Genomic DNA, 16171 nt, shown 5'->3' with positions numbered 1-16171 from the left:
GAGTCACCATCCCCGGAGATGTTTAAAAGTCATTTAAACGAGGTTCTTAGGGACATGGTTTAGTGCTAGACTTAGGTTATGGTTGGACTCGATGATCCTGAGGGTCTTTTCCAGCTGAAATGATTCTACGAGTCTAAACTCTTGGGGCAGAATTGTTCCTTTCCACACTGTCCTTTGCTCTCAAGTTAAAAATGTGATCATTTGCCCAGAGATTTAAAGGTTGAATGTAAGTGAAGGTGGGGTACAAAGTAAAATTGGAATATGCATGACCCTTAAATAGGTGGATCAAGAATATGAATGATTTTGTGAAGCTAAAATAATAGTTTGCCATCTTTTTGCAATTTGTCTAGAGTTTCCTTATCATCTAAAGATCAAATATGGGCCCTGAAGCTGAGATAAAGAAGCAAGTAAACCCTTTCTACTGCAATGTAAGTATTTCTTATTGAAAATTGGAACTAATACAAAATAATTTTATTAGAACAAAGTTGGACTAAACCAACTTTTAAGTTTATTTTTTTATCTTTTCTACTGAGCAAAAATTATGAATAGCACTGGAATTGAACTTTTCTTGCTGTCTTTGTCATGTTTGACTTGGATTTGTGTCAGGAACCAACTTATTAAAATGAATTATTTTAATAATATTATGTTTCTAAAGAAAGACATTATTTTAAAGTGAAAGATTAAAATGCGGCTCCTGTTCAGAAAAAAAAAAATCCTGATATATCTGGTTCTCAGGCTTATTTCTGTAATTTTTAAGGATCTTGGTTTTTTTAGAGGAGGAGAAAACATTTAGATTACCTTTGTCTATTCACATGAATTTAAACCTAATCTGCTCCTGTTCTGAACCTGCCCAGGCATAAACCAGCTGTGATTGAAAAACATGTGAGTGAGGCAGGCTCTGAACTGATGAGGGCAAGTGTCTTGGTCTATGTGGAGCGCTGAGAACTGGACCATCTTTGACAGGTGCACTGGCTGGTTACAATTATGCTGTGTCTCTGGTTCAGCCTTAGGAGTTCATGAGGAAGATCTGGGATCTCTCTTTACTTATCTATGAAAAAATCTGCTATGAGGTAGCTGCAGGGTTCTGGAGACATCTGGAATTTTTATGTGATGTGGAGATTCCTTTTCATTTTCTCTATTTGGGTGGTCTTGGAGCCTCATAAAGAAAAGTTTTAAAAGCTGCTTTAGTTTGTAGGAATAGTACTTTTGCAGAATTTACATCTACTGATATTTTGATAGCAGATTTGTTTTGATATCAGTGATATTTTTTATTGTTTTATGTGCAATTATAGAAATACTTTTTCTCTCCAACCTAGATTTGCAAAATCTGGTGTGCTTCTGCATTAAACTTCCAGACTTGCTTCTTTGGCTTCAAACACAAGACTGTAAGATCAGTTTTTGAATGCAACTTTTGCCAGATTTTACAGATTCATTTTGCAATAGAATATGGGTTTAAAATATACTTCTAACTTCATTTTAAAATGTGTAATTTCAGATACTTAGCTAGTTTTGTTGCTTTACTATTTAATTTACTGGAATAATATAGAACTTAGTTTTGTATGTTGGTCCTATCAGAGACTGTTGTTACAACTTTCTGTCTCATATTCTAAATTAGTAAAAACAATACATGAGAATAGGTGGCTGTTAATAATTGCAAAGTGGAATTACTTAAATCAGAGAGAATCTAGGAAAAAAGAGGTATGCCTTTCTCAAGCTTCATGTAATTATCTATTCACCTGAGCTGATCTGTGATGTTGGTGTTAATCTAACTTATTTTATAAATAATAAAATGTTTGCATTTTATTTTTCGAATCTTAAGTGTTTGTCTTTCTTCTTTGTTGGTTGATGACTTAGTAACTTAGGTTGAAAAAGCGCTGAAAGCTCATGGCATTGGTAAGTGCAAGATTTTTCACTTTTTACTGTGTTCTATACATGCACCTTTCTCCCTGCCTCAATGATGCTGTCTATGAAGCAAACAAGAAAAAGACTTTCTCAAGACCTGTGCTTTAAGACCTGTCCTGTGTTCTTTAATGACATAATTATTTAATCCTACAGAAATCCATCAATAATATGAGCAAGAGGTTTGCAAAGTTTATTAAAAACGCTAGCCACAATGATACAAATCACCTCCATTGAAGTTTTGAGAAACTTTAAAGAATTGAAGACCTTACAGACCTTCAAGATTCAGAATATATTTTAAAAAACAATGCTCATTAAAGCATGTAGAAATACTTTTTTTTCTGTATGTACTTTACGTTTGTTTTTTTTAAAAGAGCATATTAAAATACCTTAATTAGCTGAAACAAAGTATTTTTACCTTCCACAGGTCTTTATGGACCGGTCTAGTTCCAGAAGGAATGAAGGTCTAACTGTTCATAATTGTTTTCCTACTTCCATCTCATGATGCACCAAAATGTACTTACAGGTTTCTACGGGACGCTGCTCCTAGAATTTGGTTTGAAAGTTGTGGCCCGAGCTACACATAGTATTGTACCTACTCAATCCAGGAATTTTCATATGGATTGCAGAAGAAATTTAAGTGATTTAATACTTAGCAGCTGGATGCTGCTGAAATGGATGCCCTGAAATTATTTGGTGCCCTGAAATGTTTAGAGGTAAATTGGTAGACAGTGTTTTTATTTCTTTCTATTTTTTTTTTTTAAGGATTGGTTGATCACTTAAAAACTTGACGCGTTCTAGTGACCAGAATATGATTAGTGTTATTAGAGTCTTTGTAGACTTATCTTCTTAGCACTTTACTTCTTTTACTCTTCTGACCTCTTATTTAAGTTCATTTCAGAAAGGTGGTGGCAATGCAGCCAGTATTAAGCAACATCTGATTGGCAGGAAAGAGCTGGCAGCTTCATCAGTTACCAACACAATAAAGTTTGTAACTTAAATACTCAAGAAGAGTTTTAATGAGGATTATCTCTGCAATCAAAGCAAATGTATAGTAGTATAGGTTGAAGCCTTGTGACTCCCACCTTTTATATAGGGTTTATTGTAAGCCATATGCTCAACTTCTTCACAATATCTGATGTTTCAGTAAGAGATTACTTGCAACAGGAGAATAACAGGGTTGAGAAGCATCCAAGAGATGAAAAAATTCAAATTTGCCCTCAGCTGGTGTTTCAAGCACTGTTAGCGATTGATTTATTTATGTATTTCCATGTAGTAAAATCCTGAGCTTTCTGAATTTCGGAAATCCTATTTTTATTTTCTTATAGTGAGTGCATTAAGCCCCTGTTCAAGGAATAGCAATTTGCTTCCTTCGTGTGCTCTGCATTCCACTCCCAAACACAAAATCTCATCTCATACAGATGTCTCTCTCACTCTCCAGGTTCCTCAATGCCAGATCACGTTACGTGATCGTCTGTCCTACCTTTCTTAAAGTTTTGCAGCCCCAACCGTATCACATGCCATATGTAGATAGAAAAATATATCTGACTGGGGAGGGGATAGCTGCAGACCTTTTGAAAAAGACAGCAGGGTTATGGGCTGTGTTATGTACCCTGGCAGGCAGCATGTGGGCTGGCAGTTTAAGCACCTCAAGTTCAGTGGATTTAAACTGAATTCCCGTGATGTATTTGGATAAAAGTAGGCCCGAAATTTACTAAATGAAGCTTTGTTCAGTATAGAATAAAAGATACTTGTACTGTAGTGAATCAGTCAGTCTTTTCCCTAGATGCAGGTTTTCTGTATAAACTAAGTTACAGCCATGATTACTTATAATTTAATAATTGAATTTTGTCATGTGTGGTTGAACCCATGTTCTGTGCTAACTGATCGTTTGATTAGGCTTCCTTTCTGCCTGCTTCCTTGGATTGCCTGAAATTAAGTATGTTATTGTCTGGTCTAAGCATTTTTGGTCCATTTTTTGCCAAAAGAAGCTCACAGCACACTCAAAATGAAACATAACTTCTATCATGTCAACAAAAGCTCAGAGGTGTGGGGTTTTTTTAATTCATTATCGTACCAAATTGGTTTCTGTACTTAGAATTTTATTTCTGCTTCTGTTTTTGTTTGGTTTTTTTTTTCAGTTAAAACAGCAAGTGACTCAGGGGAGCAAGTGAAAACACCTATAAAACTTCCTGATTATGGTAAGAATGTTTAATAATAAATTAAAAAAAAAAGTTGAAGAAATAAAATGTTTTCAGGTACAGTGTGACAAGTGATGCCTAAACCTTAGCAGGTCATTGGAAATTCATTTCTGTTCATTGTATTTTCCACCTGCAGTAATATTTTGTAATAATACTTAGAACAATATTTGCAAACAAAATACTATACAAAGAGTAAAAATAGGTTTGGAGGGATAATGTTTTCAATAACTGACTTAATTTGTGATGTCAGGCTATGTATATGCAGGGATTCACTTAAGTGTGAGTTTTTCAGCATATTTTCTCTAGGCCAAAGGTTAAACTCAGGAGTTTGTTTCCTTTTTGAGGGTTTTTGTGATGTGACTTGAGACCATGAAGACTGGTTGATAGGTGAATGGTGTGGGATTGCATAAAATCAATTTTCTCTTACAGTGCAAACTGAGCCAGAGGGGTTTGTTTCATGGACAGACCTTGGAAGAACAGCTTAACATGTGTACAGATTCAGAACCTGCGCTTGGTGACGGCTTTTAATACCACAATTGCCTGTGTGATGTTTACCTTTAAGGAGTGATGATTATTTTTTTAAAATGTAAAATTAGGTAATGTGTAATAAAATCTCCCCATGTTTACACTGAATACCCAATAGTATGGTAGGAAAGTGACCGATAGTGACAAAATCATTTGATTTGACCTGGAATATTGTTTGATTAGGGTAGATACCATGTATTGAGAATATTCTCTAGAAAAAATCTAGGGTCATATAACAGAAATGAAGTTTGACTTAGATGATCATTACTCTATTTTTTGCAGTTTAACTGTCCATCCTGTAAAGGGGAGAGTGGAGTGGACAGGAAAAATAACTACAGGGGCATATATTAAGATACATTCCCATCTAAACAGTTACTAAAGAGGTGTTGCTATTATTTTTTTTTAGACTATTTAAAAAAAATTTGGCAAGTCCTATGTGGTAAATATAAAGCATCTTAAAAAAATCAGTTTTGTACCTTTGGTGTTGAGGAAGTTTAGACACCCAAAAGATAAAAAACCTGATGATTCTAAAAATCTTGATTCACATGTTTGGTGTGCAGCAGTAATGGTTTACTTTGATGTCGGTTTTGTAACTAGCACTGGTTATTTGTTTCAGCAAACAGCAAATTTCCTAACTTTTTTTGTTATCAATACAGGAATTAATTATATAATTGAATACCAATCAAAAGACAATTTCTCTTTTCTCTATGAATGTCAGCTGTGCCACTGTAAAACACGACTGAGCAACATGTTCATGCATGTTTGTGGTTCCAAGCATAGATTGGCATACCTGATAGGTTTGTAGAGTAAAGGTTGTGGGTTGTTGTTGTTATTTTTTAATGTAATGATTTAAGTAGAGAATTACCAGTCATATTATGATTTTAAAAAATAAGGTGTTACCTGAGCTTTTGTGAAAATGTGTGTGTTTGTATTGCAGCCATGCAAATAATGTGATAAATGGATTTAAAATTCCTCTCATCAGTAAGGTTTATGCCTGTCCATTGCTGATGCTGAGTTTTTAGTTTCTGTTTTGTTTGACGAGTAATGCCAATAATGAAATCTACAGCTAAAATTGACTAGAAGTAGGTTTTTTTCTAAATTTTTTATTATCTTAAAGAACTAGATCAAGGAAGAACTTGTTCCATCTTTCAGATGTTTTAGGTTAAAAGGAACATAATTATAAATGAGGATGAGAGGTATTGGATAGAGGCTGTGACTTGGAATCAGGAGAAAAAAAATTATTTCCAGTTTTATGGCTGGACAAACCATATCAGTTCTGTTCCTCTTTTATGGAAATTTGCAAAGCTCCTAAGGTTCATGTCAGCCTAAAAATGTTTAAATACATTATTTTTTTCAGTATGTTTAGAGAAATGAGGCCATCTAGTCTTTGAATGTTTACTTGAATATATTTGTTTAGGATAGGCTTTAACAAAACTGAGAAAGCAATATTCTGAAAAGTATTTTGATAAAATATCTGCTCAAAGATATCCCACATATCTTAAAGTAATAGAAAGCTGAGTTCATATAGCATTTTGAGGCTGTTTTAGAGCTAATGTTGTTATTGGGTGTACTGCAATGGATCTGCAATTATGTCCTTCGTAAACATCATGCTGTTTCTGGTCATTAATTCAGATGTACATGCTGAGTTTTGATGTTCTTAGCTCTTGTATTTCTTGTTTGCTTTGAACTGTTTCCTGCGGTTCTGAATCTTGCACTTGTTAACTGCATCTCTGCTATATCCTTAAATACTATAAAATGTAAGAACTTGACAAGGATAACTTTCAAGTCATGCATCTGGGATGGATTAATCCTAGGCAGTGGGAAAGACAGGAGACTAAATGGCTGGAATTTGCTCTGCTGAAAAGGAGCTATGGGTCCTGGTGGACAAAAAGCTAAAGATAAGTACTGTACCTTGTCATCAACGACAGCTGACCGGAAGCTGAGCTATACTAACAAGAGTCAGAGAGCCAGGAGATGAAGAGAAGTGATTATTCCCTTGTTCTTGATGCTTGTTGGGCCATATCTAGAATATTGTGTCCAGTTTTGTGCTCCTGCAGACAATAAAGCTATTGATGAAATTGAGTGAGTCCAGTGGAGAGTTACCGAGATGTGCAGGAGGCTGAAGCACTTGCCCTGGGAGGAGAGGCTAAGGTAACTGGTCTTGCTCAGGCTAGAGAAGGAATGTCAGGGGGATCTAACAGTAGCCCTTCCATATCTAAGGAGGCGTTATTTAGAAGACAGAATCAGGCCCTTTATGGAGGTGCTTGGCAGGAACATAAATTCAAACAGGGGAGTTTCCTACTTGACAAAAGTAAGAAGGTTTTCACTGTGAGGGCACTCAAGCATTGGAGCAGGCTGCCCAGAGAGATGGGGGAATCTCCGTATTCAGAGATTTTTAAGACCCAAGTGGACAAAGCCCTCTGCAACCAGTCCAGCATTCACTGTCAACTCTGTTTTGAGCAGACGATTTGGCTTCAGTCCCATAAATTTTTCTGTGACTCTATACGCAATCATTTTAATAAGTTCTACTATGTATATATAGAAGTTGATTTTTTTTTCTCCATGATTATTAGCTGTGCTGAATCTGGAAAGAGTTGCATAGGATGAAGTGTGACTTCAGGATTTGCATTTCCTTTTCTAGAAACAACATTATCCTGAGATAGCAGAATCTGATGAAGTTAGGGGTAAAGGCTCCGAAATGAACAGGAAAGTTAGGCAAGTTGCATTAACAATTGAGAAGAGAGAAGAAAACAAACAAAGGTACATTTCTTTAATAATTCGAGAAGTTTTATATTTATTAAAAAAGTAATTTCTGTTATGGTGGACAAAACTGCTTTGGATGGTAGGAAAATCTTGCTTTTTTAACCTTTATTACAAATGCTTTTTGTCATTTTCGTAATTTTTCCAGGATTCTACAGGGGCCCATCTTAGGGCAAGCACTCTTCAATGTCTTAACAAATGACCTAGACTCAGGACTCAGGGATTGCTTAGTAAGTTTGCTGATGACACAAAACTGGGGGGAGCTATCGACACCCTCAAGGGTGGAGAGACCATGCAGAGGGATCTGGACAAATTGGAGAACTGGGCAATCACCAACCCTGTGAGCTTCAACAAGGGCAAGTGCCAGATTTTGCACCTGGGACACAGCAACCCTGGCTGTACATATAGACTGGGGGATGAGATGCTGGAAAGCAGCATTGTGGAGACAGATCTGGGGGTTCTGATCAACAGCAAGTTGAACGTGAGCCAACAGTGTCCCTGGCAACCAAGAGGGCAACCATGTCCTGGGGTGCATCCAGCACAGCATTGCCAGCCAGGCGAGGGATGTGATTGTCCGGCTCTGCTCTGCACTGGTGTGGCCTCACCTGGAGCACTGTGAGCAGTTCTGGGCACCACAGGATAAAAAAGAAATAAAGCTACTGGTGGGTGTCCAGAAGAGGCCTACAACGTTGGTGAAGGATTTGGAGGGGAAGCTGTATGAGGAGCAGCTAAAGTCACTTGGTTTGTTCAGCCTGGAGAAGAGGAGACTGAGGGGAGACCTCACGGCGGCTACAGCTTCCTCACAAGGGGAGGAGGAGGGGCAGGGGCTGACCTCTTCTCTTTAGTGACCAAGGACAGAACCCAAGGGAATGTCAGGAAGATGTGCCAGGGGAGGTTTAGGTTGGACATTAGGAAAAGGTTCTTCCCCCAGAGGGTGGTGGAGCACTGGAACAGGCTCCCCAGGGAGGTGTCACGGCCCCAAGCCTGACAGTGTTCAAGAAGAGACTGGACAATGCCCTCAGACACATGGTGTGAACTGTGGGGTTGTCACCTGCAGGGACAGGAGTTGGACTGGATGATTCTTATGGGTCCCTTCCAGCTCAGGGCATTCTTTGATTCTATGATTACTCTGAACACAATTCCCATTGGTCACTCCCATGGTAAGTATTTCTTTTGTTTGAAATAATACTCATGCTACCTGAGTCTACAGAAATACAACTCTAGAGTGTACAAATAACATATTAATATTTAATCAACTTCCAGCTCTGTGTGTGTGTAAAATAAGTTGTTTTGTTGTTGCTAGGAAACCACAACTTTTCTGAATTAGTTTTTGCTAGCAACTTGTGGCGACTCTCAGAGGAGCCAGGTAGAAATCTTGGTAGTACAAAGGGAAATGCGTGAATTTGCAGGTAGATATGAGATTATCAGCAATGACATGGGATCCCAGGAGCGCCACAAGCTTAAATTCTTGGGGAGCTGCACCTTAGAAGCATGTTCTTATGAAGATATCTTCATATTGCTTTCTGTTGATGCTTACACCACAGTAGTATTGAGAAATGTTTACCACCTTTATCTGGGCATGATATTGGCAAAGTTTCTTCCTGAGGTGTACCTTACTACTCTGATTCATGGCAAGCTTATTCAAGTGCTTAGTGTTCTTTATGGTATACATTAAATCTATTTTCTTGATCAATTCCAATGTCTGTCAACATCCTGCTTGGTAAGTAGTGTTTCTTGGCAGGATCTCTTGCTAAAGCTACTTAAAGTGCGTGAGCTATGTCTCAGTTTCAAAGCAGAGTGCACAATGTTACTGTGTTTAATCTCCTTATGTCCTGCCCATCTGAAAAAGAGACCTGTATTTCTTTCTTTGTGATATTATCACAACTAGGCTTGCAGATGAGAGCCTGTACTGATCCTATTCTTTTTGGATTAAAAGAAGTATGGGAGTATTGGAAGATCAAGTCTTTCATCTAGAGTGAATGCTCTAGAAGGGAGAGATCAAATTCAATCTGTCTGCATATCCTTCATTTTTAACATCAGCTTAAAAAGAAAAACAAAATTGACTATTGGCAGTGACTTTTTCTTTTGGCCTACGTAATAAATTCAAGTATTTTTACTCAAGACTGTATATTTTACTTTAGAGCTGTGTTCATGGATATAGATATAATTAATTGCATTTATATTTTGCAGAATGTTTTGTTTCTCTAGGAACAGTTTCACTACATCCATAGCAAATCAATCCTTGATTTAAGGAACTTTTAAATAGAGCGTGCATAATCTGGTTTAGTTTTACTGCTGTATTTTCTGAAACCAGGTATTTAATTTTTTTAGCTCTGACAAAAATTTAATTGTGGTAAATAAGTGTCCAGGTAACTGACTTTTGAATACACATTCAGGGATTTACAGTACTGGTCATATATCCCTAAAAAAATAAGTATTTAACTCTAATGAAATACCTATGGAAACATTTTATCCACAAAATAGCTAGCATAAACAGGTTTTATTTTTAGGTTGTTACAGATGCTCCAATAATGAGGAGAAGATGGCAAGCATGTAAGTTTGCTCAGTCATATGTAAATTGTATGTTTCTAATTTGAGTAAACTCCCTTTAATCTAAATCAGCTTGATTTAAGGGCAAATTAAATATTTGGTCAGTAATTGTAGTCTGTGCTTATGTTCTAAGCTGCATTTTGTATGGTTTATATTGAAAAATTGATAGATGAACAATTTCTTCCATGGGCAACGTAACTACACAGACCTGATTTATAGGGCTTTGTTCTCTCTCCCCTTTTCCATCCCAGCCTCCCCTTGCTTCCCCTTTACCTAGGATTTCTTTTTATCTGGTAATTGCTGTAGTCTCTACAGCGCTAACTGCTCATGGGGCTTTTGGTGAACCCAGCAAAAGAAGCAGGTTGGAGCTCCATGTGTGTATTTAATTTACAGTCCAGAAAGTCAGCTGGAGTTCCTAAAGCACAGCTATAGCTCTTTTCTGTGGAAGAAAGCCTTCTGTGTAACTAGCCATTAATACTCACAAAATTGGAGGAATGTGGTATCTGTGGGACTTCTCCACTCAGCTTATAACTCTTTCAAAACTCACTGGAGTACAATGTCATCCAGATGGACAGGCAGGACAACTGCATGCTAAAAATTACAAGACTATCATTCTCAGACCTGCATGAAAAATAGATTTGAATTACAACTAATTCACTTAATTTTAATGCATATTGGTATGTAAATGGTGTCTTAAAATAGCTCAATAGAAGTAATGAGAAGATTATTTCTATAATCATCTAGATTAGCAGTGTCATGCTCTGAAGAGGAAAGATACCCATTTTGAATCAAGGAAAGTGTTTTGAAGTAGGTTGAATCCTATTCAAATAATGTTTCTTGACTGTAAGATTTTGGTTAATGTGTCTAATTTTGCACATAGCTACGTGGCATTCTACTATATATAATATTTACATATTTTAAGAAATTTATGTATGTAATTATAATCGGAGTATAAAACATTTAAAACTTCTATATTAATTTGTAGTTCATATTTAATATGCCATCACATAATAATGATTATAAAATTATTCTTAATGTTTGTAACTAATAGTGCGCAGGAACAGAGCAAATTGCAACTGAAGTGCAGTTTTAGAACTATCCTCTATCAAGATAAGGTCTATTGTGCTACATTTCAAGTGTATGGGTTTAGATCCTAATGCAGATAACAGCCCCTCAAAAGCTAAAGTTCAGCATGTGGGTATGTCTCTTAGTAATGAAGAAAAAACAGATTGAATAGATTCTGGCATTTTTCCATCCTTAATTTTACAAAGTCAGAGAAAAATTATTTTAATTTTTTTTTTAACTTTCAACAATGTATTAATTATTTACTCTTATGTGCTTGTTTATAGTTTCTAGAGTTATGTTCTGCTATGGAAAGTGAATTTCCACAATGTTTGGAAGGCTTTGGGGCCTGTGGTAGACAAAAGAATAATCCCAGCGTTTGTGAAGAAAAAAACATCCAGTTTTACTTCATGTCACTGGATACTTCAGAACCGAAACAAGACAAGATTAATAATTAGAAATTTTTACTATGTATATTTTTGGGGGAAGGTGCACAGACTCTTTTTGGGCATATAAGCTGTTCTTCAGTGTGAGGAAAAAGAAATAGGAACAGCTGGATGCCAGACTATTTGGAGTACAAGAAGATTAAAAAGGAAATAGATTGGATAGTTTGGTTTGTTTTTTTTTTTTATGAATGACATCTAAAATATTTGATTAATGCTTATTTTCTTGAAAGCAAACCCAGAATTTAAATATAAAAATCAGTGAACAACATGTAATTGAAGAAGCATCAGAAGCTGCTGCTTGGGTGTAGACTTAATGTCAAAAGTGAGATTAGGATTCTGTCTAAATATAATTCTGTCTAAATGCATTATAATTATTCTCATTCAGAGTATTTCTGATCAGAAATACAAACTTGTGCTTCATGACTGAACCAAATCTTTGATTTTTAGGTTCAGTTTTTATTTTTTTTCTTCACAAGATACTTTATTTTCACCTACAGGTTTTATTGATATTATCTTTTTAAAAAATCTAAGCAAAGAATAATTTTAAATTAAAATGTTGGATAACCACTACTAAATATTCTGATCTTGTTGTTTTAGCTGAAAATAATGTTCAAGAGGAGCAGGAAAAAATAATCAAGAACAGGCAAAACCAGATGAGAAGGTTGAACCTAACAAGGCTATTAAAAGCAACAGAGGCAACAAGGCTGAAGAAGGCAGCAAAGGCAGCAACTCAGAAAAGTAAAACAAACAAAAAAACACACCACCCTTATAAACCGAAACCCTTTACATTTACTCAAAGGAAAATGTTGTAGATGATACCTGTGTACACTGAATTTGCTCAGAGTGTGCTGTGAGAAAGAAGGGTATGCTATAATAGTGAAATGCTTAGTGTTTGAAATTGTGCTCAGCTGTAAACTTTTCTCAACAGAAAACCCAGCGTATGTAAATTGACCTCAGATTTTGCTCTAGATGCAGCTAGTTTTTATATTTAACTGTGTTATCTTTAAGCAATAATCCTCTTGTATTACAAATTCAAAAATAATGTTCCCTCATGGTTCAAAAACCCCTCTGTTATAGGTTCATGTTAGATAATTAGAGTGGTATATGAGCTCATTTTAAAAGGAAAAGATAATCAGTAAATATCTGTAACAACTGGAGTTCATCTTTACAAAGATTTCATGGAGGAACAATTAGTGTGGTTCTAAAATTGTGAAACTGTGATTGCTGTTGGTAAACATCTTTATTAACAACAGCATCATGAGCGTAGTTTGAACTATCAGCCTTTGTGTGAGGGGGATATCTCCAATATCAGTCATCTTCGTGCAACACCAGGAATCACAGGAAAGCGTTTGATAAGGGCTATACATGCAGCAACCCAAACATAAGACTTTTGTTCCAACAGTAAGTTATTTGGTTTTGCTCTAATGACTTCCTCTTGGAACGGTTCATAACCTTAAAACAGTAGTATCTCTCCCAGACATGGAGCGCTAACACCTTTTGCTTGTTTACTGTTATCCAGTAAAAGGAGAAGTTTTCTTGTTCCTGAAATGTCTTTTTGTAGGAATTCTGTCTCTCTATGGGCAACCATTAAGGAAAAGGATTAACTGAAACCAGATTCAAGTCCAGGTTTATGAATCTTTGTGTTCATTTGTCTGGGTTTCAAATAAATGTAACAGTTCTTAATCTGAAGAGTGAACTAATTCATGAAAACATCAAAAATAGGGAACTAACAAAAGCTCAGACATCCACATCTGGAAATGCTGCTGTCTGTTTCTACCAGAGGCAGATCCTCATTGTTCAGTCCCATACTTGAAGTTTTAAGAACAGCATCCTTTGGAAAACCCCTTAATGTTGTTCTTTTAATCCAGTTGTTCAGATAGATCCTGGGTAACTAAGAGCGGACAGGTCTTTCAGCAAGAGACTAATTTGGAGGTTCGTTACTAAATTAGGGCTTCAGCTTGTTCGTGTACTCTTTATTTTTGTGAGACTTCTGAGAGATGTGAACTCAATATACAGTTTCTTAAAAGCAGTAAGATCAGATTCTCGTTGACAGCGAGCAGTCAAATGATCTTGAAAGATTTGGCATTATCAGTAAGGGAATTTCTATTACTTCTTACTTCTTTGTAGTGAAGTTCTGCACAGACAGTCATCCAAAGAAGTAAATTATTTTATTTTGAGTTAAGTGCATTGTCTGCTTTTACGACACTTTTGATTCCTAATAAAGATTTCAAGAATGAGGAGGGCTTAGGCTTGGCAATCACATGGTTTTGGCTAATAAAAACAAACAAACAAACAGCCACACTCAGCCCTGGTTCCTGGGCTTGCAAAGCGATGGAATGCATCTATGGTAGTTGTAGTTGCAAAACAGTGGAAATACGGGTTAGTAACTTCTAGCCATATGAATCTTTGTATGTCCAGTAGCTTTGTGGCTACATTGTAAAATACTTATTTTTATAGCTGAATTTTTGTAAAGGCAAGTTTGTGAAGTGCTGATAAAAATTATACTGTAATTAGGGGCCTTGTCTTTCTGCAATGAATATAAAAAGCTCACAGCTTTTACTACCAGTGTCAAACTTTTTTCTCAATTCTGGGTTTTAGAACTAGGGTACTAGCTAATCACACTAAAAAACCCTCATAAATGCGGCGATTAGGAACGACGCATACCAGGACGCAGACAGAAATTCACGCAGAGGCAGAGATCTTGTTCAGGAAGGAGCACAGAGCCTGGCCAAGCTGAGAGCTGACCTAGGCCTAGGCTTAGGCTGCCTTCTTTATTCACCATTGACAATTTATAGGATTTACAGGTACAGACCTGGACTAAAATGTTTACAAAAAGGTGTTTTTCCACTAATTGTTATTAAGAACACACTAAACTCATGTGATGTTTGTCTCACTTGTTTTTCCACTCGTTCACAGACCAGGCCATTCACACATCCCATGCACTTGGGGGTGGTTATCCAGCCCGAGATGCCATTCTCACGAGTCTGGGCTATAACTTTTTACAATTACAAGAAACGTACTTCAAAGTAATCTCTCCAAGGCCCTTATATATTGTTATGTTAGTATTATGTCTTTGACCGTCCAGATGGTCATGTTAGTATTGATCTTCCTTTACTATCCAGGTGGCTGGAACCACACATCTTGCTTTCCCACATCTTACTTTCCAACACATAAATAATTTTAATGATGATATCTGGGACCACTGGGATTTTTGCAGGGGAATAATATGTGACCTCTCAGAGTGTGTCAGAACTACTCTAGTAGGAGTGTGTCAAGAATTTGAACTGATTATCAGTTATTGACTGGCTACACTTTTTTGACAGATGAATCAACTCTATACTGTTTCATTTATTTATGTATTTATTTATTCTCTCTTAAGGTGTGAGACCAATAAACAACCACAGGAAGAAAATTAGGAAGTTGAGGTGAATATTTTTCTGTGAATGTGTAGCTCCAATTTACAAATAGTTGGGGAAATAATTACTTCAATATATGATTGGCAATGGTGTTTGCTTTTGCCATAAAAAAATAAATTTTCAACTCTAGAAAACTATTAAGGACAAGGCTTTTTCCTACTTTGTAATGAAAACACATGTGCATGTTTAATTAATTAATGTTTAATTTTAGAATTGCTACACATAATAGATGTCTGGACTTTTTTTTTTTTCTTTTAATGCTAAACAGCAAGACTTTACAGCAAATCCTGAAGAATTCACGAGTCAAGAGGAACTGTTGAGTTACTTGGTGCGTGTTAAATCTTACGTTGCAATGTAATTTTTGGAAAAAAAAATCACAGCATTACTAAGTTTAAAATGTAGCAAGTAACATGAAAGCCAAAATCTACGCAGTTTGCTAATCTAACAACATATTTTGTCAGAAGGTGGGATTCAGAATAAAATGAATATCACTGAATTTATGGTGTATCTATTCATTTTAAAGTTTCTGGACAGGGATTTTGCCAAAGTACTTGTTTACTGTCAGGGGAATTATTTGCATTGAAAACTAATGTGTTTTTCTCAACTATAGCTTAACTCCACTCCTGAACTACATGATTAAGTAAAATGACCTTTTCTATTTCTTTTTCCTTCTTTTATAATTGGCCTATGATTTTCAAATGAGGAATTTGAAAAGATGTAATTCAATGACAGAAAGAAGCAGAATGAAGAAAAATATCTGAGATATGCAGAGAGGAAATAAGCATTTTTTAAGAAATAAAATATGAGTTGTATAATCAAACAAACCAAAACATAAAACCCAACCAACCACCACCACCACGAACAACAACAAAAAACCAAAACCACAACAAACAACATAAACTAAAAAACCTCTAATCTCTTTGTAAAGGAAGTGGCAGACTATCTGAATTCTGTTCAGTTATTGGAAACATGTATTATGTACACATTCACAGCAGGGATACAATCAATGAGTTGAAAACCAGCAGTTGCCAGTTGTTAGATGTATTAACAACATTTTTGGTCATACATACAGACAGAAATGGTGATTTTATTAAAAGCATCAGTGGCAAATTGTACGAAAACCTTTACTGACAGTCACTATGACTCAGCTACTGCATGGTAATTTACGCACTATTGACTATCATAACATCTTTTTCCCCTTTCTAGTAGGGAATTATTAGATGTAAAGATTGCACATTGCTAACAAACCTTGAATTTGTTTTGAGGCATCCTCTTGATTAGTATGATCGTCTTCCAAGAACAACAGAGGATC

The 16171-nt window shown here is 36.0% G+C and overlaps 1 long non-coding RNA gene across 5 annotated transcripts in view; it reads left to right on the top strand.

Moving 5' to 3' along the window:
* LOC139827185 (uncharacterized) overlaps positions 1-16171 on the top strand; it is a 17430-nt gene extending 1259 nt beyond the window's left edge. The window contains exons 2-12 of one of the 5 annotated variants that reach the window (XR_011737488.1): positions 351-428; positions 1317-1385; positions 1855-1893; positions 2426-2615; positions 4041-4100; positions 7267-7385; positions 9896-9938; positions 10680-10742; positions 12041-12181; positions 14823-14868; positions 15128-16171. This is a non-coding gene — a long non-coding RNA (uncharacterized lncRNA). Of the gene's footprint in view, positions 1-350; positions 429-1316; positions 1386-1854; positions 1894-2425; positions 2616-4040; positions 4101-7266; positions 7386-9895; positions 9939-10679; positions 10743-12040 lie in introns of all 5 variants that reach the window. The other 4 variants (XR_011737487.1, XR_011737486.1, XR_011737485.1 and 1 more) reach the window with 4 other exon arrangements.

The sequence above is a fragment of the Patagioenas fasciata genome, chromosome 2 (genome assembly GCF_037038585.1).
Source record: "Patagioenas fasciata isolate bPatFas1 chromosome 2, bPatFas1.hap1, whole genome shotgun sequence".
Taxonomy (NCBI): domain Eukaryota; kingdom Metazoa; phylum Chordata; class Aves; order Columbiformes; family Columbidae; genus Patagioenas; species Patagioenas fasciata.
Note: the sequence above shows the minus strand (reverse complement) of the source record. Positions and strands in the feature narration are given on the sequence as shown.